The 25326-nt window shown below is 41.0% G+C and overlaps 1 long non-coding RNA gene across 1 annotated transcript in view; it reads left to right on the top strand.

The window, feature by feature from the left end:
• LOC139082865 (uncharacterized) overlaps positions 1-25109 on the top strand; it is a 65901-nt gene extending 40792 nt beyond the window's left edge. The window contains exons 2-3 of the long non-coding RNA XR_011539198.1: positions 22330-22423; positions 23659-25109. This is a non-coding gene — a long non-coding RNA (uncharacterized lncRNA). The remainder of the gene's footprint in view (positions 1-22329; positions 22424-23658) is intronic.
• The last annotated feature ends 217 nt before the right edge of the window (positions 25110-25326 follow it).

Here is a 25326-nt window from a genome sequence, read left to right as displayed (position 1 = left end):
AAGCTGGGGAGAAGTCTGGGTTCGTCATGCCACATTTATGACCGCTGTTCTACTTAGCACCAGTACGTTAAAGTGTCTTATTAGGCTGCTTTTTAGGCCAATGTTTACAATATGCACTCACACACACATACATTTTAAAATTTCTGAAAACTTGGTGTCTTCCAATTATTGTTGGCCAGGTGGTAAGCTTGAAATGGTTGTGATTGCCTGTGCATAAGAAAACACGTTATTACTGGTAGGATAATCAAAAAACTTCAGTTCTTGGACCTCTCAGTCAACAAAGCATTTGAGGGAGGAGTTTCAGTTTTAGTAATTGTCTGAAAACCACCAGTTGACACATTCTGGTAAGACAAAGAAACTTTCAGTGTTAAAACTTGCAGGATGGACGTTAGTAGCTTAGAAAGTAAAGGCCAGAATCCCAAGAGGCACGCTCTTTCAAAGAAGCTCACATCACCAGCATTCTTAATGATTCATAAAATGATACTGAGAGAAAAGCATAGGCGTTGACAACAGCTGAAAACTGACTCAGAAGATTCCAACTCCGAAGAAGTTTTATTTTCCTTTGGTGTCTACAAAAAAAGACATACAATTTTAGAAATCTATGTTTAAATAAGTCTAGAGGAGCTATTTCAGTATATAAAAATAAAAAATCCAATTGGATAAGACAGTGTTTTATCATAATTTAGAGAGCAGTTTTTGATTTTTCTTGGTAGTACATAAGATAACGTTCATCTTACACTTGATGGCATCTTAAATTGATGAAACATGGAATTATATTTTGAACCATGTTTCCTCAGTTATGACATGTCCAGGGTCACAAAATATGACTAATCCAGGACCAAAATGCACCTTTCCTAATTCTTGGCCTACTCCATCCCCTACCATATATATCAGAGTTCTTGTGCTAAGCCTTCAAACCCTTAGAGGTGGACTCTGCCTTTTATCAGAATCCAGCAGAGCGTCTGGCATGAAATGCCATTCAACTAGCATTTATATTCTGAATAAAGGAATAAATGAATGACACTGTGGACATGTAAGCATTTGAAGTGACATGTTTTTTGCTTTATGAGAAGATGAAGACCAGTAAGTACCCAACTCAATTTCAGAAAAAGGTGAATGTCTCCCTTCTTCCACAACAATAGAATGTAACCAAAGTGTCGGTCAAGAGACAGAGTGATTCATCTTTCATGAAGACATCATTGCTTCATGCCATTTGAACGCTGAAGATGAGGAAGAAAAAATAACCCATTCTTCAGCAAACTCATCTAAATATAATTAGCATAGCAAAAAGAAAGGTACTTTATTTATGAAGGATTATTACTCTTTTCTACATGGAGCAGTGCATTTTTTCTTTAATTTGTGCATGGAATCTCTAAAGATGACAGGATGTACAACCCCGGCTTTAGATACATTCAAGCCAGACCCAAGACACTGAATCTTTCAGGAGGCTCATCAGTGATGGAAATGTGTCACTTTCGCCTAAGGCAATAAATAGCATTGTTCAGGGGAAAGCAAACTACAAGTGTTAGGTCAAGGGAGTTGTATACACAGAACACCCACGGACATAAGAGGTTTCTTCAAAGAAAAGTGGAAGGAGAACTATGAGAGAAAGTATGCAAATTGCCTTGAAAATGAGATGAGAAAGTCTTTGAGAACTATGTGAAGCCCTTGATAAACCCATAGCTCCAATGCCTCATTTACATGCCAATTAATTAGAGCACCCTTCTAAGGAAGACAGAAACCTTGGATTGAAAACAAAATTGCAGCAGTAATTGAGCCCTAACCTGTAAATAATCAATAAGATGTACGACAGACCAACATTTTGCAGAAGATATTTTGTCTTCAGATTTGGGGAAAATTGTTTTTATGGAAAAAGAGAAAACACTGAAAGTCATCAGTTGAAGAAAACAGAATACCCAACTCAAGAAGAGACCTTTGGTCAAGGCCTACCTTCTTACCAAAAGTAGTCAGCTGGCCATTCACTCAATCAAATTTGAGAATTGTCTTGTCCTAGAGTCCAGGGGGACAATTTTTACCCGTCTATTATACCTTCTTTTCCAAATGGTTGAATCATCAGTAGGTGAGGGTAACAGACTGATAAGGGAGGGGGTGAGGAGAGAGAAGAACAATAGTTTACTGGTTTACAATAAATGAAAATGGCCTAAGAAAGACTCCACAAAGTAGCAGCAATACCTACTCAACACTGATAAAGCTCATATTTCAAGCCCCAAACTCCTACCCCACTGGCTTCTGATGAAGGAGAGTCTGGGACAGAGAATTCAAGGAGAAAGCCTTTAGTGACTCATCCACTTCCATTGGTATGAACCAATGGAGAAAGTCATCAGAAAATCCAATCCCAGGCCTAGCTCTGCCTCCAACTAAACAGAAGACCCTGGAGAACCAGTTCACATCTCTGGGTCTCAGTTTCTTTATATTTAAAGTGAAGATGCATGAGTAGATTATAAGACCTTTCAGAGCCATCATGCTATAGGTCACTCCTGGTCTCAAGAAATTCAATTTCAGGCAATACAAAGAAATCATCAACACAAAGTTCAATGGCAAATTAGAAATTGATGCGTTCCAAAATGGAGGAATAATAAGTTCTATAAGTATGCAGTAGAAGAAGAAATACTTCAGTAAGAAGGTTCAAGTAAAATTTCATGGCCTGAGTGTCATTTAGAATGAGTAGGATTTGAACTTTTAGAGAAGCAGGGAAAAGCACTTCAGGTAGAAGGTGGAACAGCAAGAACAGTTCTGGAAAAGTGAGAGGATTCCTGTGGAAAATAGGAAGGAAAGAGGGAAGGAGAGTAAGAAGGAAGGAGAAAACTAAGATTTATTAATTTCCTTCTGTGAATAGATCTTATGTTAGGAACTTTATATATGTTAATCACTTAATCCATAGAACCATAGTAAGTATCTGTTATTAGGCTTATTTTATAAATGAAGAAATAAAGGCTCAGAAAAATTAATAATACACCTTGAGTCACATAGCAAGTAAATATGAAAGTAATGATATGAACTCATGTCTGCCCAGCTCAAACATTCAAGGATGGGCTGGAAGCTGAGTGGAGTCCTAAAGAGTGCCCAGGAGTTGAATGGGTTGAGAGAGGAGAGGAATTAGACTCTTGAGTAAGATCTTGATGTTGATGATGTACCAATTTGGAGACTGTGAGTTGGGCTTCACTGGTGATGGGTCTGGTCTGTCTTACCATGATACACACCTGTGACAGCATCACAAATTCCCAGTGGGTCCTGTCGTATGAGGGGCTAGGGAGTATGGAGTGGAGGAAAAGGTCCCAATGTGGAAATGATAAATTTTTGCATACACACTGTGCTTTTTCACGTGTCAGAAGTGCTTGTATCTTTCACCTCACTTCTTCCTAACTACCCTGGGCAATAATACAAGAAGCTGTTATAATCCATTTAATGGAAAAGAGTCTTTGTCACTGACCTAGACCACTGCTATAGTTAGTGATACAGCTGGCATGCTCTGATTACCTCTCTTCTCCCTCCTTTCCCACTGTCTCTGATAATCCTCTCATGACTTCCACTCTTTCACATTTGTGTTCAGATTATAAAAGACATCTACATACAATGTCATGCTAAACGTAGTCCTCCCAACAATTTATTCCCATTTTGCACATGAGAAAACTGAAGTTTAGAGAGGCTAATCTCAGAATAAGTGATAAATGATGTACAAGATTCTCTATGAGGAGCTATGGAAGAGACACAGATGATTTCTTTCCTTGGGAGCTTGAAAGGCAGAGCGACATGGAATCACAGGAAAAGCTAAAACTCCTGTCTGGCAGATCTCTTCAAATATTTGAGGGCTGTCCCAGATAAAAGGGGGTAAATTTGCTCACTTTTTCATCTCTATAAAAGGACAACAAGAACCAGTTGACTTGATAAGAGTGAGACAGATTTCAGCTCAGTTTCAGAAACAATTATTTCTAATGTTTTCTGTTTATAGAGGAAATACATGATAACGTAAAATTCAAAGAACAAAGGAAAAATAATAATAACTATTCATAACCCTGTAACCTACAGGTTGTATTTCTATTTCAGCATATTTCTTTCCAGCACATTTCAACAAGTATGTATGATTAAATAATTGAGATCATACTGTATATAAAATTTTGCATGCTGTTTTTTTCATTCAACATTATATCATTTTTTAGGCATTTTTTTCAGATCATTAAAAGCTCTTCATAAACATAATTTACTGGCTACATAATATTCAATTGTATGACTGTATCACAATTTATTTAACTAATGCCCTACTTTTGGACATTTATGTTCTACATAATTTTTGCCTATTATGAAATAATGCTTCAATGAAAATCTCCTGTGCATAAACCTTCTTGCACAGTTTTTAGAATTTTATAGGCTAGATTTTTAGGAGTTGAATTACTTAATAAAAAACGTGATTACCTTTAAGACACTGATACATATTGCCATTTTCCCTCCATAAAATTTATATTAATTAATCTCTGCATCCTCACTTTTTTCTTTTGGTGTTCAAGACTCCACATACTTCTGTTTTTATTTTCCTTCTTCACTGACTATTCCTTCTCAATCCATTTTGCTTGCCTTTTCTTTTCTGTTTAGCCCCTAAATGCTGGAGGGTCACAGGACTCTCTCTGACCCTCTCTTCTCTTCATTATTAATACATTTTCCTTATACTAATTAAAACAGTCCCTTGGTTTCAAAAACCATATAAAACTCCCAAATTTATGTTTCCACCATGACCTTTCCTTGCAAACTAGAACCTAGTACATCCAATTGCTTACATGATAACTGCACCTGGATGTCTAATAGATATCTCAAACTTATTGTGTCCAGACTTTTGGCTTTCCTCCCAACCCACCCCAACTGGCTTCTCCACAAGCCTTTCCCATCTCAGTAAACAGAAATCCTATCCACTCAGCTGTTGATCATGAGAGTTATCCTTAACTCTCCTCTATCCTTCACCCACCAAATCAAATCTACCAGTAAATCCTATCAAACTCTTCTCCAAAACCTATCTTCACATGATTCTCCCATCTCATTTCTCCAACCTAATCCAAGTTACACGATCTCTTGCCTGCTCACAGATCTAGCTTCCTAAATGAAGTCCTAGTTTTCAATCTTGCTATGGCTGCAATTCATTGTCCACTCAATAGCCATCTCTTTTCATTTATGCATTCTTTCCACAAATATTTTTGGGCACCTGCTACATATTGGGTACTCGTCTAGACACTGGGGGTATAACAGGAAACAAAATAAAGTGTTAACCTCAAGTAATTTACAGCCTAGCTGGGGAATACAGATAATAAACAAATAAAACAGACTATAAAAGGAAAGCTGGGGGCTGACCAAATCCCTATTTCATTTTGGGTGGTCAGGGAAGGGCTTTGTAATGAGGAGACATTTTAGCAGAGACCAGGAGGAAATGAAAGAATGTGCTGTAAACAAGTCTTGGGAAAGAATATTACAGGCAGAATACATACCAAGTGCAAAGGCAGGAGCACATTGGGAATATCCAAGGGCCGCACACGTTGAATATCTTTGTGCTGATATGGGATTATCTGGCTGGGCTCAGGGTAAATTCTACAACATCCCGCAAAATGCATAAGGAAGAGGCTTTATTGGGGAATCATGCAAATGAGAGATTAATGGGATTAGAAGAGGCACGCAACTGCCTACCCTCTTTTCATCTCACAGTGAGGTGTGCTGGGGCTGGACACACAGTGGGTTTGTGCTCCAGTGGAAGGACCTAACTCTCTGTGAAAGTGACCTTCTCAGTGGGGTAATAAACATGGCTTGGAGTCAGGCAGGTGGGATTTGAGGTGCCAGGTGTTTATAGAAGTTATTTGGGGATCTTGAGTTCCATGAGAATTTGTAGCCCCTCCTGCCAGGGGAAGGAAGCCATCAGCCCCGTGTGGAGCTAAGTTTTGGGACAACCCCTCCTGCCAGAACCAGCGTGGTCCCAATTAACTCATTGTCCAGGTAACCCAAAGTGAACATCCAGGATCATTTTTGAAGATTTCTGCTTAACAAAGCATATCAAAGGACAGAAGGAGGCCAATGGTTTTGGAGCTGGAAGGGTGAGGGGGAGAGTAGTAGTAGATGAGGACAGAATGGCAGGAGGAGGGGTGGCAGGAACCCTGTGCCACATATGCTGCCTTCACTATGGATTACAAGTCTATGTTGCTTTCTAAGGCTTCTCATGAATGTCTTCATCTCTCCTGAATTATCAGTTGTCTTTCTCTCCCCACTAGATCATGCAAACGTGATTTTTTTCCAATTTTCAAAATCCCTCCTTTAACTCCAGAGCCCCTGTCTCTACCCAGTTCCATGCCCTGAAAAGTTTAATGGACTGAAACTCTTACTACCCCTTCCTTCTGGCCTCTAGTTAAGTTTGCGCATGGGGATAGAGTTGCCAGATTTAACAGCAACAAAATACAGGACACCCAGTTTGAATTCAGGAATAATTTTTTAGTAAAGTATGTCCAAACATTGCACTTATACTAAAAAGAAATTTATTGTTTATCTGAAATTCAAATTTAACTGGCTGCCCTATATTTTATTTGGCAGCCCCACATGGGAGCCACTGAGGAGACTGGAGGGGAAGGCAGAGAGCACTCCATCCCTGCAGGGCCCCTGTGTAGCCATCTCTGGCGCTCTCCATCTGAGGCCACAGCTCCTGTCAGGCTGCCCTTCTCCCAGGGCTACAGCTCTCCCTGTTTCTGTACTGGCTCCATGACCTGCCCCTTCGGGCTCAGGGTGGGGAAGAGCTTCCTGTTCTTGCTAATTCCTGGGGGCCTCACGTGATTCCGTGAACCCTACCCACACCACTGTAAATAGTCTCCCTTAATCTTTCTTCAATTTCCCACTCTGAGTACCCCAACTATTTTCTACTGGCACACTTATCCACACGGTCACCTATTTATCCTCCCCATTTGAATGTTTCTTCCTGAGGCCCAGGATGGTGTCTGACTTGTGTACTGCACCTGGCACTAGTACACGCTTAGTATTTGTTGACTAATTGATTGAATACAATTCTTTCATTCACACATATTTATTGGGTCCGTGGTTCTCATAGTGTGATCTTTGGACCTCTGCTAATTCAAGAAGCATCATCAGTGAACTTGTTAGAACTGCAAATTCTCAGGTCCACGCTGGTCTATTGAATCAGAGACTCTTGAGGTGAACCTGGCAATCTTTGTTTCAACAAACCCTCCCAGTCATTCTGATGTCTATTAAATTTGAGAACCATTGGGCTGAGAAATGGGAATATAGCAGAGAAAAAAATGACAAGGTCCCCAGACTCATGGTAATTTTCAACATAGCAGACACATCTGTACACATTCATCTTAACAAGTGATATAACTGATTTTAACAGACAGCACATGAATACATCCAACCTATTCATACCTGTGCACGGTTGCCCCGCGTGATTCATGGCCTAGGCTTGTCCTCTGAAATCCCTGGAAACTTCCAATGGGCCTTTCTGACCCTGACCTGAACATACGCTGAGCTTTGCCAGTTTAGAGAAACTGAATTCTCTACCTCAAACTAGATTTAGTGCTGGCTGACATGGGAGGCAGGAGATTTGACAGCAAATAAGGGACAGTGCAGAATTGTCCCACAATCCTGCACCTCTTTAAAGTACCCCACCTGATATTCACAATTCGAAAGCTAAAACCTGAATCAGATGTACAACCTGTTTATAATTATACACTCCTAAAAACCAAACTCCATTTTACATGTAAACACAAGGTATTTTTGCATCATTTATTATGCTCTGTGTTTTCCAGGAATGCAGCTATTATGCAAATTGAGGGCACATTGTACTTTGTTTTCTTCTTGTCTCAAGTGTTGCTCATCAAAAATCATAACACCGATGGATACCTGAGTTGCCAACACAACATGTCTCTATCAGTCACATTTGTGGCTGTCATATTCACCATGATTCTACAAATTGGGGGAAACATCTGACTATATTGTGTCCTCTAGCGCAGTATGCCTCAAACTCACCAGTCACCTGGGGATGGTGTTACAATGCAGATTCTCACTCAGTAAGTCTTGGCTGGGGCCTGAGATTCTGCTTTCCTAACGAGATCCCAGGTGGTACTGATGCTGCTGGCCCATGGACCACACTTTGAGGATGGAGGTTCTAATGTAACTGTGCCCCGCCAAGTGCATATTGAAATACATGTTATTTTATTACTAACTCCTTTCATTTCTCTTTTACATTATAATTAAAAGTTATATCAATTAAGTGTTTAGTTACATTTAATTATCTATGGATTTTATTTCGTGACAATAAAAGGAGCAATACAAAAATTCAGTATTAAAAAAGGAAGTGCAAAATCTGACAGAGCTGAGAATATTGGTCTAAGCTCTCCAAGGTCATCCCATAGGCTTGTCTCATGAGTAATTTAGGGCTAAGGAGGCTAAACCAAGCCTCGCATGGGAACTGTCCTGGAAGGAAGGGTCAGGAATCGGCATGTCCCAGTTTAAACCAAGGAAACTTGAAGAAAGTTTTCCAGGGATTTTTGGGAAAGAAGCTGCCTCATCTTATGAGAGTGGATCCAGGAAGCATCCTTCTCTCTTCTTCTGGACATCGTGGAGTGAGGGCCTAAGGTCTGAAACTGCAGGTGCCATCTCACTGCTGGCGGGAAGACAAAGCTGGCACATGGTGCAGGCAGGGGAGAGAGAAGAGAAGCACAGACTAATGGAGTCATAGCCTCCAGGTTAAGCCAACCCTGGGGTCCACCTGCTATTGTTTGTATGTGATGTGTAAGCCAACAAATGTCCTTTGGTTTAAATCATTTAGAGGTGAGTTTTCTGTGTTGATGGGACATCAAAGTAGAGTGTCAATGAGATGGAAAGCAAGGGAGTTATCTGGGCTAAAGATGTGAATTTGGGAGACAGCAACACAAAGATGGTTTTAAATCCACAGCATAAAATGAACTCACTTAAGGAGACACAATCACTAGAGAATAGAAGAGGCTCAGGACTCAAATCCAGGGAAACACAAACTTGAGACTCTGGATAGAGCATGATAAGGAAAGAGTGGCCAGCAATGGGCCAGGAGGACCAGCAACTTACTGCCGTTCACAGCAAGGAAAACGAGTATGAGCATACTTGTCTCCCCAAGCTCCTGCCAACGTAGTGCAATGTTTGGTTTCATTTTTTCCCCACTACTGTTTATAACATCTTCCCCAGACTCAAAACTTGCCAAAGCTCTCATGCAAATGGGAATTGTTTTCATGTAAAAATTAATTAATATGCATGAAATGGATTATTTTAGTGTTTGAATTGTATCCCCCCAAAACACATTTTAGAACTCTACAAAGCAGTGTGAATACAAATTCCTCTTTCTTTCTCTCACATGAGGAAAGTCCCTGTTGAACACTAAAAAAACCAAGTGCGTCTAGTACATACCAAGAATTCACTAAATATGTGTGCAGGATGCTTGCTCCTTTCCAGTCTACATGTATAAAAAGGTGATGGGCCGAAATGAGCTTGTGGCCAGGATCCAGAGGGGTGGGGCCGTGGTGAGCTTGAGGAGTCTTCTCTATCCTTCTCTAGGAGCATAAGAAAGTGGGGAGCATGACGGACAGCGAGGGTGAGAACAGCAATCAGCAGCTGCTAGGGAGGGGGGCAAGGAAAAGCCTTGGAACGTTGGGTTTTTTTTCCAATCAACTTCTTTGTGGCCTAACCCGAACAGAAATGCCCTGTTTAACATTTGTTGATATTAAAAAAACACCTCCAAAAGTAGTTCATCTTTGATAGGTCGCTGTCTCACCAAGACTTGGTACCCTTCACCTGGACTATCATTCTCTCTCATGCCGTGGAGTTTTCTCTGGGAGCCCCACTCAGTCCTCAGTGATGGAACCATAGTGCCCTTTCCCATATGGTGTGGTGGTGTGGTGGCTTCCACGCTGCTTCCTTCCACACTTTCTCCAAACGCAAGCCTTTGATCCTCAACATTCCATCACAAAAATGTGAGGTACTTTGTATCATGTCCCACTCACCAAATAGATTTCCAACAGCTTGCCATCTACACAGACACACACACAGATACACACACACAGACACACACACACACACACACCCATGCGCGGCATCTCACATTTCTCTTGAATGATTAGCAATTCATTCTGGAAAGGAGCTAGTCTTCACATCAGACATATCACTGAAATTGCTTGCCCTTAACTTTTTTGTGGTATTTTTTTCCAAAGCAGCAATTGCAAACTTGTGGTCCTTTAGCTGAATTTGATTGGCAGTCAAGTTTTATTTGTCTCATAGATTGTTTTTAAAAAGATGTATTTTAAAACTTAGGACATTTCAACATAAAATCCAGGCTACTAATTTCCCTTGCAAACTCAAAAGACCTGGCAACTCTAGGCTTCATTCCCACATGGCAACAATTGGACATACTCTGTGGTTCACCATAGTCCTCACCATTCTCTACTGTCTCCATGGCCTAAAGGTCACATCCATGCCATTTCTCATTATGCTTGTACTGTTTCTTTTCTGTCACTAGAGGAATGTTTCTCTCTACCTAGGTCTCTATCAAAAATGGTAAACAATGGACCCCATATTTAAAGAAAAATAAGCTTGGGCCTCTTTCTTTGTGGATGTGAAAACTATTCCAACGTGTTTGAAAGCAAATGCAATGTCACTTCACTTGTTTTTTCAATCACCTCGGTGTCCATTTGAATTTGCAACCCTTGTATACAAGACACTGACTTTCAGCCCCGTCTCTAATTATTACAAAGGAAGCCATAAAATCCCTCAAAACAAAGCATTTCTTTAGCTTAAATAGTAAATATATTGTTTGCGTAGGATGGGTAGAAACAAAGAGAGTCACAAAATCACACAACAATATTCAAGATTATTCCTGTTGTAGCTCTGAGACAAGATAACTTCTCTCGTGGTTTCACAACTGCATACCTAAATTTACTTGTAAGTCAAATTCTAAGGGTAGAAGAAATGTATGGGGCTGGCCTGGTGGCTCAGCGGTTAAGTTCGCACGTTCTGCTTCTCGGCGGCCCGGGGTTCACTGGTTCAGATCCTGGGTGCGGACATGGCACTGCTTGGCACGCCATGCTGTGGTAGGCATCCCACATATAAAGTGGAGGAAGATGGGCACGGATGTTAGCTCAGGGCTAGTCTTCCTCAGCAAAAAGAGGAGGACGGGCAGTAGTTAGCTCAGGGCTAAACTTCCTCAAAAAAAAAAAAAAAAAAGAAATGTATGTCTACTTACTTTTGTGCAGAAAAGAAATTCTACTACTATAAAATATTTTAGAGGAATGGGTTTCTTTTTAAAACAATAAATCTAAACCTTTACCTGTACTTAAAGTGATATTTTTCTAAATGGGAAAATGACCTGCAATTAAAAAAAAATTGGTGGTAAACATTTTTGTCTTTAGTTTCATTGCAATTCACAGACTTCAGTTTAAAAGAAAAAATATTAAGGAAAGAAAAAAATAGGAAAGTAATTGCTATGTTTCATTAGGAATTTTAGTAGCAATTCTTCTGTTCAAAACTTACTCATTTGAATTAAGATTATGAAGAACACATTACTTCTTAATGGTGGCATGTGACAGTTATCTCTCTAAAAGAATGATTTCACTCAGGCACATGCTTTCCATTAAATATTTGTTTGTATATTGTTCCTTGTAGTCTCCTCAAATCTCTTATAGGAGAAGGAGGGGTATCAATTATAGGAAAGGATATATTGCAACTTCTTTCTAAATGGAGATGGAAGGAAGGAAACTAAGATTCGAGTTTCCATAAAATGGAAGAAATTCTGTTACATATACTTATTTGACTAGTTTAACTCTTTCAACACATTGAACAACCATGCAAAGTAAATATAATCCCGGCTTTTTATATAAAGAAAAACCTTGCCCTTTAACACACAGCTATTATTTAGGAGACAAGATTCAATTCCAAGGTCATGTGGATTTCAAACTCCCTACTTTCCACTCCACAGAAATAAGATGCTTAAAGAGAAAATTTGAAACTTGCCTTACAACACGATGAATTTGGACATGAAAAGTAGTGACAGAAAGAAATGGAGATGTGGATTGAGGCATTTAAGGAACAAGACACAATAGATTCAGTCTATAATTCATCTTTTTTTAAGTTAAAAAAAAATCTGTTATTTAAAATGTTTACTCTCTAAGTTATATTTTAAAATATAATCTTAAAATAGGGAGTTTCTAAAAGAACCCTGTCTGATAAGGGATTCCAACAGGGGGACTTTCAAGGGGCTGGTAGCAGAAATAGTTTTGAAAAAATAACCTGGAGCTCTGGCTGGATGCTGGGCTGGCCCGGCCCCTCCTGCTCCTCAGGAGAGTCCACTGGGAGGGCAAGATTCTCCATAAAACAGGTCAAAGGAACCACTTCTCTCCCTCCTTGTAAGGCAGTGATTCTCAGTATTGCCTGCACTTTGGAATCACCTAGGAAACTAGAATATTCTTGAAGGCCTGCCCCAAGAAATTCTGACTTTATTGGGCTGGAATGTGGCTTGGGTCTAGGGATTTTTTTTGTAATATATTTTGTACTAACATTGCTTTATAACATATAAATTTCAGGTGTATATCATTATATTTTGATTTCTGTGTAGATTACATCATGTTCACTACCCAAAGACTAATTACAACCCATCACCACACACATGTGCCCGATTACCCCTTTTGCCCTCCTCCCTCCCCTCTTCCCCACTGGCAACCACCAATCCAATCTCTGTCTCTATGTGTTTTTTTGTCGTTGTTTTTATTTTCTATTTATGAGTGAGATCATACAGTATTTGACTTTCTCCCTCTGACTTATTTCACTTAGCATAGAACCTCATGGTCCACAAATGGCCAGATTTCATTGTTTTTTTGTGGCTGAATAGTATTCCATTGTGTATATATACCACATCTTCTTTACCCATTCATCCCTTAATAGGCACCTAGGTTGCTTCCAAGTCTTAGCTATTGTGAATAAGGCTGCAATGAACATAAGGGTGCATATATCTTTACACATTCATGTTTTCACGTTCTTTGGAAAAATACCCAGCAATGGAATAGCTGGATCATATAGTATTTCTATTCTTAATTTTTTGAGGAATCTGCATATTGTTTTCCATAGCGGCTGCACCACTTTGCACTTCCACCAGCAGTATATGAGAGTTCCCTTTTCTCCACATCCTCTCCAACTCGTTATTTCCTGTCTTGTTAATTACAGCCATCCTGATGGGCATGAGGTGATATCTCATTGTAGAAATAAACCCACACATCTATGGATAGCTAATTTTCGACAAGGGAGCCAAGAACATACAATGGAGAAAGGAAACTCTCTTCAATAAATAGTGTTGGGAAAACTGGACAGCCACACGCAAAAGAATGAAAGCAGACCATTATCTTACACCGTACACAAAAATTAAGTCAAAATGGATCAAAGGTGGGGCTAGCCTGGCGGTGCAGCAGTTAAGTTCGCATGTTCTGCTTTGGTGGCCCGGGGTTCACTGGTTTGGATCCTGGGTGCGGACCTGCGCACCGCTTGTCAAGCCATGCTGTGACAGGCATCCCACACATAGGGTGGAGGAAGATGGGCACGAATGTTAGCTCAGGGCTAATCTTCCTCAAAAAAAAAAAAAATGTATTAAAGACTTGAATGTAGGATCTGAAACCATGAAACTTCTAGAAGAAAACATAGGCAGTACGCTCTTCAACATCAGTCTTAGTAATATGTTTTCAAGTACCATATCTGACCGGGCAAGGGAAACAATAGAAAAAATAAACAAATGGGACTACATCAAACTAAAAAGCTTCTGCACAGCAAAGGAAACCATCAACAAAACGAAAAGACAACCTAACAATTGGGAGAAGATATTTGCAAACCTTCTGTCTGATAAGCGGTTCATATCCAAAATATATAAAGAACTCATACATCTCAACAACAAAAAAAACTAACAACCCAATTAAAAAATTGAGCAAAAGGCCTGAACAGACATTTCTTCAAAGATATACGGACGGCCAACAGGCACATGAAAAGATCCCTAATCTATCAACATCACTAATTATCAGGGAAATGCAAACCAAAACTACATGGGTCTAGGGAATTTTAAAAGCCCCTCAGGCAATTCTAATGTGCAGCCAGGGTTGAGACCTCTATCAGAAAGGAAGAACATCTTCGGGACCTGGACAGTCCTCCTTGATCAGAAAAGCCTGTGTCCTGGCTGTGGGAGGTGGCTGAAATCAGATCACACCCAAGGACACCTGTGTTTCCCAGATGTACCTAAAGCTACAGAAAATGTGTGAGCTGTCATCAGTGATTCTCAGCCTACTATGGGCATCTCTTTCTTCTCTGGGGAGGCACGAAGATCCGATTGTGCAGTCTTCTCATCTAGGGTGCAAAGCCTTGCATCTCCAAGTGTGGTCCTGGATCAGCAGCAGCATCGGCTTTTCACCTGAGAGCTGGTTAGAGCAGCCTAGCTCAGGCCCCACCCAGACCTATTGACTGAGAACCTGCATTTAAACAAGATCCCATGTGATTCAGGTGCACATTAAAGTTCGAAAAGCATTGCGTAATAGAAATAGCATGTATTCATTTATTTTTTATTGGTAAATTATTTAAGGTTAGCTATAAAACCTGCCTGCATTAACATGATACGTAGGAATAAATACTTAAAAATCAAGATACGAAAATTGCAAATTAGAAGAGGATATTAAGAAAAGGAGCAAAAAATAGTATATAATTAATTAAATCACATGGAAGTTTTGAGTTAAATTGTTAAGCACGAACTTGAATCTAAGTTTCCTAGAGTCCAAAGAGAAAAATATATTGTTCATATTGTCCAAGGGAAGAAGCAGCTATTTCTCATGGGGCTTCATGAGGGACATTGAGTGACCTGGTGGAGAATATCTTTGGTAAGCACCACACTTGAAGTGAAAAGATTCTGCACATGCCACTTTCTAAATGTCTTAATACAGACAAATTACCTAACACCAGCAACTCCTAGTTTCATCATCTCCAAGATGGGAATAACACTTTCAAGCCCACAAGATTGTTTCGAGGACTAATTATAGACATTACATGATACGTCCTACTTCTTTGGGGTCAGAGTAAATTCACACCTTGCTTTCGATTCAAATAAAGTTACTCAAAGCCCAATCTCACTATCTAAATCATGGCTTTCTAACTTTGCAGGGGAAAGATGTGGGTCTTACCTTATCAGACATCAAATCTAAGTCCATAATAATTAAAAGAATATTGTATTGGCTCAGAGACAGAGACATAGATTAATGGACTACTTGAGTGGTCAAAACCAGAGCTATAGGTATACTAAGTCTTGAAACAGAAAACAGGGGACATGACAAAGAATAAAATAAAAGATGTTCTAGTCCATAAGTGACACTGTGATGTGGAAATCCTACCCCACACATTATACAAAAATAAATTCTGATTTAATTTAAAAATTAAATGTGACAATGTGAGAAGTTAGAAACAAACTGAACTTCCTTTAACAGAAAATGGATAAATTAAAATATATGAATATAACATAAAATGCTATAGAGAGAGAAAGAAAGCGAGAGAGAGAAATTAAAGCAAATGAACTAGATCTAGTTTTGCATCAAATGGATAACCTTAAAAAGTTGGATTTTGGTTTAAATTGAAGAACACATAGAATATGATAACAGTTACATACATTTTAAACGCATCTCTGCTTTGTATCATTTATGGACACACCTACGTGTAATAAACATGTAAAAACACGGATGAGAAGGTTCATGGCATCTGTAGAAGAGCAGAAAGGAAAGGAGAAGGGAACGGAACAAAAATGGAATCAAAACGGACTTTAGGATGAGCAACTTTTTGTTTTTAATCTGAAGTAAATATGACACAACCTCACTGTTTGTTAAATCTGGGCATTGGGTATATAATTATTTATTACTTCATTCTCTGCACTTTTGTATATTTGAAATGGTTCTTAATATTTTTTTAAAGCCTCTTCCATAGGCCTCCTATTCTTGCAATAAGTCCAAAAACTTTGGAGCCTTACCTCTTTCCAGAACAATCCGATTAAATCACCCCACGGAGAGGAAGCAGGCAGGCGTGCGTCCTCCCTATGTGAACTCCATGTGAAAGTTGCCACGGTTGCAGCCACATAGTATCCCTAACAGGCCATCGGGCCGATTCAGAGTAGTTCCTGCAAGGCCCAAGGCCCAGCAAGTCTGAAATTGAGGCTCTGCTTCAGCATAGGAGTCCACCACCCAGCCACAGCCACTGCCGCCAGCCCATCACCTGCCACATGCATGCAGAGGCTGATGGACCCCGAGTTGCAGAGAAAGAACAAGTGCCAGTTCCTCAAGTTGCCCCTCGCTCCCAGGCACAGCTCACTGGCCTGCACACACATGCACAGACCTGTCCCCAGCATAGGCCCGCACAGCCCCAAGATGTGTCCGTTGGGGAGGGTGGGTGTTCTAGTCTGTCTGTCCATCTCTTTATCTAAGTATGGGCCCATCTCTCTGTCCATCCCTCCCTGCATATCCAGATACCTCAATGGAAGCCCCTGCTTCTGTGTCTCAAGCCCTGTCTCAAGGTCTGCTTCCATTTCTTGTCCTACAAGAGGTGACATCTCCTTCGCGAAAAATCCTAGTGGATTACAGTTTGCTAAATGAGAAATCTAAATATTCTCCCAAACTCGAAGGGGGTACATTAGCTTACTAATTGTGAAAGTGGTCATTACATATGATGACAAAACCTGTCAAAAATGAGAATATACAGAACCATAGAATCAGATCTAGAGCCACAGACTCAGTGTCACCCAGCTGTTATGGGCTCCCCAGGCCTGTTTCGGGGGCCCTCAGCCTCTAATCGTCTGTTCACTTCAGCCTTTTTTCACCTGGAAGCTAAAGTGAGTTGGAATCTTAATTAAAGGAAGCTTTGGACTGGCCCACAGACAGCTTTAGTGACATGCTCGGAAGGTACACCCCGGTGGCAGCTGGGTGGAAGGCTCTCAACTTATCTGTCCATAGTCCCCTGTCACTCAACAGTGGTCCAGGCAGCTCTTCCTTCAGTCTCAGCCCCTCGAATCAGGGAATCATGACCCTTCCTAGCCCCTGGTGCTGTCCCCAAAGAAGGAGGCAGTTCTGCGATGAAGTGGAGGTTTCTGGGCTTCTGCCCAGTGGAGTATTTGTCACTTTACTCTAATCTATTCCTTTCTTTCCTGTTTATCTTTCCCAAGGCACGTCCACCATAAGGTAGTTTTATGATTGTATTAGCTGCCATGTGGCCTCTGAGTGGGCACCACAGACCTGAGCTTCCAGCCTCAGTCCAGCCTTGTGTGTGAACAGACTTCTCATCTCTTCTGGGGCTCAGAGCTTGTGACCCAGGCTGAGCCACCTATGGAATTCACTTTTCTAATTTGACGACTGCCTCTTATTCACAGTTCATTTGCAAAGAAAGCCAGTTCTAGTTCTGACTGCAGCTCCTTCCCCATCTCAGATTCCCTTGGATGACTTCCCGCAGCTAACCTCTAGGGTGAAATTATTAAGGATCTTCTCACCACCATCTCACAACAGAACAAGACTTTGCACACATAACCATAGGTGTATATGTTTCTTATCAAAGCCTCTTACTCGTTTATATATTGTTGAAAATATATCAAGTGCTAAGCACATAAAACCTGCCATTCCTTGATAACTGGCTAATACTGGAACCATCAGTATCAATAACATGTATGAATTTCATTAACATGACTGAATATTAATGATTCACATACGAATATAAGTCATGATGTGGTTGTTGATACTTTGATAGGAAAATATCAGTATGTGTAAGAATATGGCGTAAGATTGTAATTAGAATCCAATCACTAAACAGCATTTGTACATCAAGTAGTGTAAATGTGTTCTAAAATATAATTTAAATGTAGAAAGTACCACTGAAGTGTCAGGAGACTGGAACCTAAATTTTACATTAACCACAACAATTTCTAGGTTACATGATAAACTGGAAGCCAAAGTAATTTTTCATAAATCAATTTACCTGGAAGCTATTGTGTTCATCTGAAGCATTTTAAAAGTTTGGTTCCTTAAACCATTTGCAATGCTATTTGACTTCACAGAGCATCATTATGGTTAATCTTACTGACTTTGGGTAAGCATCCGACTTTGCCACTTTCTAGCTATGTGACCTTAGGTAAGTCACTTAACCATTCTCTACCTCATTTCCTCATCTGGAAAATGAGGAAAACAATAGATCTTCCTCCTAGGGTGCTGGGAGGGCAGGTAGTACAAATAAAAACACTTAGTATAGTGCTGGCAAATAGCACTCAATAAATCACTGTATTCATCACCATCACTGAGATTTTCATTTAAAAGGAAATTACCTAGCCTCACTGTGCTCCCTTCGGTACAAGGATCAGGAATCCAAGCCCTGGAGGAAGGAGACTGCTGAGAACAGGGAGGAATCTCTCCAGCCCCAGATAGTGGGCTGGCATTCAGGGAAGAGCTCCAAGCGTGGTGGGGACCTGGCAGGTTGGGCCAGGAAAGGAGGCAGAGTTCTCGCCCAGAGGAGGAGCCACAGGTAAGCGTCATTACACATGGAAGGCTGCCACCTGGAAGGGACACAGGTCTCCAAGGGTTATCCATGACATAGTAGACATTGGCTCTATGGGTAGCAAGACCAATTTCAAGCCTCACTGGATGGTAGCCCTGAGGTTTCTGCTCTATTTTCCACCTTGACTCTGGAGCTGGGCTAAGCCTAACCCAGAGACAGGGACCCAGTTGTAGACAAAACTGTAAGAGTGATAGAATAACATCGTGGACGAAAATCACAAACCCTGGTGCCAGACAGATGGGAGTGTGAGTTGAAGCTCAGCCACTTTCTAATGGATGGCTTTTAAAATCATTGTTGCGAAGATTAAATGAGATAATCTATGGAAAGGCCTTGGCCTTGTATTTGGTTTATGGAATTGATCAGAGCTAGTGGGCTAGCTATTATTACGATTAGTATTAAGATGGTCTGATGATGATGGTGATGATAACGACGATGAGATGAGGTGATGAAGATGACAATGGAGGAGAAGACCAAGGGAGGGGAAACAAGGAAAACACTGTCCCTGGTGATGGAAAAAGAGGTAAAGATCTAATCAATTTTTTTAATCAAGTAAAATGAACCCCCAAAAGAGGCAATTATACTTAAATTGTAATGGGACTCAGCTAGTTCGTCTTGCACAAGCCATCTCTTCCAGACACAGGAGTCTCATCTTTCTAAATTGGTTTGTGGGGCACGTTTCTTCCCACAACCGTTTAAAGACCTGTTTAGCCACAATAGGATAAAAACCCACATCAGACTCTGTGCACTCAGGAAACAGAATTTAAAACCCAAGGAACAAAGGTTTAAATAACAGAGCTGACAGCAGAGAGTTACGTTCCCACACCTTTGGCAGTGTGTGCAGATCACTGACATTTCACCAAAGCTAAATGTTCCGTCTCTAGAACCTGACTTGTTCTTTACTATTTTTATTGTGTTGCAGCTTAAAAAAAAATTGCCAATTAAGTTAAACTAAACTGTCACACAATCAGCTTCTATAATTACCAGCAATGGTTTATGATAGGTTCAAGCAAACAGAGGGTTTGATTTTTTTTTGCCAGAGTTGTAGTTTCTTTTTGTAGAAACAATTATCATGGCAGTGCTTCCCAGCAAAGGGAGAACGTAGCCCGAAGCCATTGCATATTTCATTTTCAGTCCAGCAGTTTTAGTGTTCTTGCTTTTCCCAGTGACTATTCAATGGGAGGAAAAGACAGCCAAAGGCTCTGGGTAAAACATGGTCTCTCACAAAGCAGGCAGCAAGGCCCCCAGAAGCTGGATAGAAAGAACACTGCCATGTTCTTGTGCTCCCAGCTTCTGACCATGCATGTCTGTCCACAGGATGGAGAATGAAGGGGTTGGGATCACATGTCACAACCAAACTAATGTGCTCTCTCTCCAGCAACAGATGTCATGATGCATAAGGATATAAATCTAAAGTTAGATTTATTAACAATCAATAAATGGCGAAGACATGTAATAACTAGTTGGTAGGTGACGCAGGAATGTGTTTTGGTTTAACTCCCTGATTCCATCATCTACTGGTTGAGCAAGTAACTTACCTTGTTCATTCTCAGTTTTCTTATGTATCAAATAGGGTTACCAGTAGCGTTTAGTCAGAGAGCTGTTTCGCAGATTAGGTAAGCTAATAATGGGTTCACTTATTTATTCAACAAATATTTATCGAGGAGTCACAATGTGTCTGACACTGTCCTCTGTGCTGGGGATACAACCATGAACAAGACAGACGAAACAGTCCAAGGAGCTCAGAAGAGAATTGTCTGGTACAGTGCTCGGGACATACAAGCACCTGCAAAATGTCAGCTATAGTTTTTATGTTTGTATTATTTTATTGTCAGATGTGGTTTTTGTTTTCGTCATGGCTAGCTGTTACATTTTATACTCACAATGGTATAATATTTTATTAACCCCCCTTCACAAGGGGAAAACAGTTCAGAGAGCCTAAGTAATTTACACAAGGTCATATAACCAGTATGTTAAAGAGTCAAGTTTCAAACCTGAATTTATGGGTCTTGGGTCCAATTTCTACCTAAACTCAGGGCACAGTGTTATTTCTAGTGAGTCCAGGAATCTAGCCGTCTGCTCTGGGATTGGGCCATGGATTCAGCATTCCCCTTGCCTCTAGATCGTAGTATGATCCTAAATCTTCATTATACACGATGATGGATGGCTTAATGTTGTGGGCATGGTCCTTTCCCCGGAGAGGAAATAAGGACAGCGGGTAGAACTGAAGAAAAGATAAGATTCAGTTAATCATAAGGAAGAATATTTCAATAATTAAGGTGATCGCCCTTTGGTATGGGTTATGGTGTGGGCAACCATGAGAAGTGGTGAGCTTCTTGTCTTTGGAGTGTTCAAGTAGAAGCTGAAGGAACTCTGAATGAGAACACAGCCCTCGCGGATTTAAATATCCATTAGGGAGTTGGTCCAGATTTCCTACTTCCCAAATCTGACCTATTTTAAGAATCTCTCAAAGAGCTTGATAAAAACAGATTCTCTGGGCTCCCTCCCAAAGTTTTAGAATATCTGGGGTATTTAGCATTTAGCTCAGAGAGCTGTCTTGAAGATTAGATAAGCTAATAACATTCATAATATTTATCATGTAGTTAGTATGTGCCAAGCCCTGTGCTGGGAGCTGGGAATATTACTGTGAATAAAACAAACAAAATGGTCCTTCACTTAAAGGAGCCTAGAGGAAAATTGTCTAGCATGGTGCTCGGCACATGTGATATATGGTAGCTATGATTTTTACGATTGTGTTGTCGTCTTATACAGACTCCTGAGTCAGCCCTGGTCTTCTAAGGTAGCCTGTCCTTAGATAGGCTGGACTGGAGGATCAGCTCTGAGATGCGACCATTTTGGGTCACAGGAACGGTGTCTTGCACAAACACTCCACAAGCATTTCTTGACCGGCTGATTATTGAATATACCACTAGTGCTTATTTGTCTGCAGCACTGAGTTGTAGAAAAGCACAAGACAAAAGGATGAACTGGCAGCTTTCTGGAGGTGCCACGAGCTTCTCCTAGACTGTAGACTCTAGATGGCAGGATCTGTATTTATTTCTTCTCTGTCCCCACAGTCTCTAAGACACCACCTTGTAGAAAATTTCTTATCAATAGGAGTTTATTTAGAGAATGGATAAATAAAATAGGGCAGTGTTTTCTGACTTGCCTGATCATAAGGTTCATTCAGAACCACTTCTTAAAATATAGATTTTTATTATCCTCCCCAGACTAAGTCAAAATTTCTAGGTGAAAGGTCTCCTGGAATCAGCATCTTTAACAACCCCCTTCTCCTGGGCACCTGTGACATCAGGAAAGCCAGGGATACAATGATGTAAGCTAACCTTCCCTGACACAGCTAGACCTGAGACTTTCCTGGAATTCAGGCTCAGGGGACTCTCAAATGGGTTGAGCATCGGAGACACTGGCCTGGAGACGAATTCTCATGTTTGATTTTCCCCAGGTCATTTTTGAAACTGCCCTCCACGTAAAGACCAGGGGCGGCAGTGGCTCATGCTGGATTAGGCACTTGAGGTTAATTCACCTCACTTTTCTGCCTCCTTCTCCCCTGTGCTAAGCAACTATTTCAGAAGGATTTCCAAAGAGGCCTTCCAAATGCTCATTTTACGGAGAGATGAGAAGCTACAAGAAGCGCACCTTTTTTTTTTTTTTTGCTTGCTGAAATCAAAACCTGCACTTTCTTCTTCTCCCACTGATTAGAATCTCAGCATTCCACCAAGACAATCTCCAAAAAAGGAAAAGCAAATGAGCAGAGCTGTTTCTGAGGATATGAAATACTTTACAATTAAATAAGGTACGGTCGGGCTCGGGGCTGATCACTGGTGATGGGTGGGTTTCTGCGAGGCTGCAAATGAATTCAGCGCGGGACAGCGTTCCAAATGGCTCCTACAAGCTTTCCCTTTATTATTTTTATTTGGTTATGTGCTGACTCTCATCCAGAATTGCACTTAATGCCCTAGTCTGAAGTTGTTGAAATGGCCCCCCATGGCATAGTGTGACAGTGAAAGGATATTGCCTTTGGAAGCTGCTAATGGTCCATGAAAAGGAAACAGCAGCAAACAGGAAAGCAATGCTCCAAAATAATGTCAGATAAAAATATTCACGTCTTCACTTTCATGTCCATTTATTGAGAGGGAGGCGTGATCACAGGAAAGGCGAGGATTTCCAAAACAGGCAAAGGTAGAAAGAAGACAGGCATCCAAGGTTAAAAATATACCCACATTCACACATATATTTTTTTACAGTTCATAATTAAAAGACAGAATTTACATTTGGAAGCCTGATTGAGCTCCAGACTCTAAGCACAGAAGGGAAAGAGCTCTGGAGCCATGAATGGCGGTCAGATGCGGGCAGGTTTGGTAATTCATTGATCTAACCAGTCTGCATGGGCACTCAAGTGCCAGGCCATGTGTCAGGAGCTGGGGATATGGAAACGAGTAAGATAGGTCCCTGCCCAGAAGGAGCCCACTGCTGGCAGGGAAGAGAGACACAGCACACATCTTGTGGGAACATGGCAAGTCAAAACACAATGCTGGAGGAGCCCAGAGCATTTGGGATTCAAAGAGAAGCTGGCATTGGGGATTGTACATTACCAAGAAAAGGTGAATAGAGGTGTTTGGTGGGAGGAGGGGGGAATGATAAGAATGTTCCAGGCAGAGGGGAAGGTAGGTGCAAAGACACAGCAGGGATAAGGGCTTGATGAGTTGGGAGAGCTTTGGGAAGTTCAATGTGGAGGACACAAGGGCTGCTCATGGGAAGGTCTAGGAAAGACTAAGGCGGGGGCTGGGGGGGCGTTGGGCAGCAGAGAGACTCAGAGAAGCCTGGTCAGATCCTGTACAAGTCTGACTGGGTCCTAGTGACCAATAAAGCCCTCACTATTGGCAAGGCCCCCAACATATTCTCCTCTTGTACTTAGGGAGTGTTTGGCTCCCAGTGCCTTGAGTGAGAGTGTGAGAAGAAACATCTACTGCCTTTTGACCTCTAGAACTTGACCCCCATTACATTTGCCTCCCTTCTATGTGCTCATAGGGAAGAGGAGCAGACGTTCCAGCCAGAAGCAATCTCTTTCTGGAAGAGAATAAGAAGTAATAAACATCATCATTTGAAATTCAGTTATGTGGCAATTTTATCCATCCATAACAACTGACATATATTAAATGCTTCATATGTACTGGATTCTACTGTAAGTGTTTTTTAATGTCTTATTTTAATAAATCTCTTCAGCTACACTATGAGGTAAGTGCCGCTTTCCTTCTCCTTGTACAGGTTGAGGAAACTGAGTCATAGGAACTTACAAGCCCAGGATCTCACAGCTAGTCTCTCCGGCCTCTAGGATTCCAGAACACAGCGTTCACTCAGCCAGAATAGGGGAGAGGATTAAACGACAAGAAAACATAAAAATACTCTGAGCAGCTGAGATAAATTACTACATATGTATGTTAATTAATGAAATTCATTCATTCAGATCCATTCCCTCTTTCTCCCCCCCCCACACACGATTTATATGATTTATATATCATGTAGTATAGTTATTTTGATAAGTGCTTCAAAGGCCTTCTGGCATCAATTCAGAAACGCCATGGTTTAGTAAAGATCCAGGGATAGAGACCTAGAAAACCTGGTCTTGGTCTTAATTCTGCTACTAATTAATTGTGTGATTTAGTCAAACATTGCTTTCCTTTGTTGCATTCAATTTCCCCACCGATGAAGTGGGTTGAGATGTGTGGCTGCTGTGGTGCTGTCCAGCTTGGGCGTCAAAGAACGCTATGGCCACCCTTGGCTGCCTCACATGCAAGAACACTCTGCACTCAGCAGGGCTACCTCCTGGGAGAGGTTTCCTGGGAAGGGTAGTCAAGAAGGAGGATGTTAGTCAAGACAGAGGCCCAGGAACCAAGTCCCATGTGTACACCTTGCCTACCCAACCTTGGAAGCCAGAATTTCTGCAAACCAATCTTCAGTCTTAATTCCATCCCCACAGACATGGATCCTATGACCTTATCAAGACACGACAAGGGAATAATAATAGCTAACATTTATTGAGATCCTACCATGTGCCAGGCATTGTGCCAAATGCTTTATCACATTTCATCTTCACAGCAAAACTATGTCCATTACACAAACGAGAAATCTTCAGTTCAGGGAGTTGTAACTTGCCCAGTGTATCTCAAAGAAAACTGGTAGAACTAGCCTTTGAACTCAGGCTGCCTGACTGGTGCACTGGCGCGCTTGACTCCATGCAATGCTGCGAGATTCTCCTACCTCGCTTGGAACTACCACAGCCATCAGGTATCAGTTTATTCAGAAGCTGGGAACCAGTTAGCTAACAATTTCCTAAAACTGTGACAATGCATTTGGTACAGGCTGAGTGCCCTAAGAGTAGCAGAGGTATAAAATGTGGTACCTGATTTCCAGAAACTGTTTATAATAAAAAGAGCAAACACATAGAGTGCTTATGAGAAGTCAGGCTTTATTCTAAATACTTCACATGTGTTAATTCATTACATCCTCACAGCAGTTCTATGAAAGAGATGCTACTATTTCCCAGTTTTTGCAAATGGGGAAACTGAAAGGTTAATAATTTGCTCAAAGTCATGTAGCTAATAAGTGGAAAGTTGGGCATCACACCCAGGCCCGCAGGCTCCAGAGGCCATGCGTCTAACCACCCTGCAGTGCTGTTTGCCTCAAAATGAGAAGTTT

The sequence above is a fragment of the Equus przewalskii genome, chromosome 4, assembly GCF_037783145.1.
Source record: "Equus przewalskii isolate Varuska chromosome 4, EquPr2, whole genome shotgun sequence".
In the NCBI taxonomy this organism is placed as follows: Eukaryota; Metazoa; Chordata; class Mammalia; order Perissodactyla; family Equidae; genus Equus; species Equus przewalskii.
Note: the sequence above shows the minus strand (reverse complement) of the source record. Positions and strands in the feature narration are given on the sequence as shown.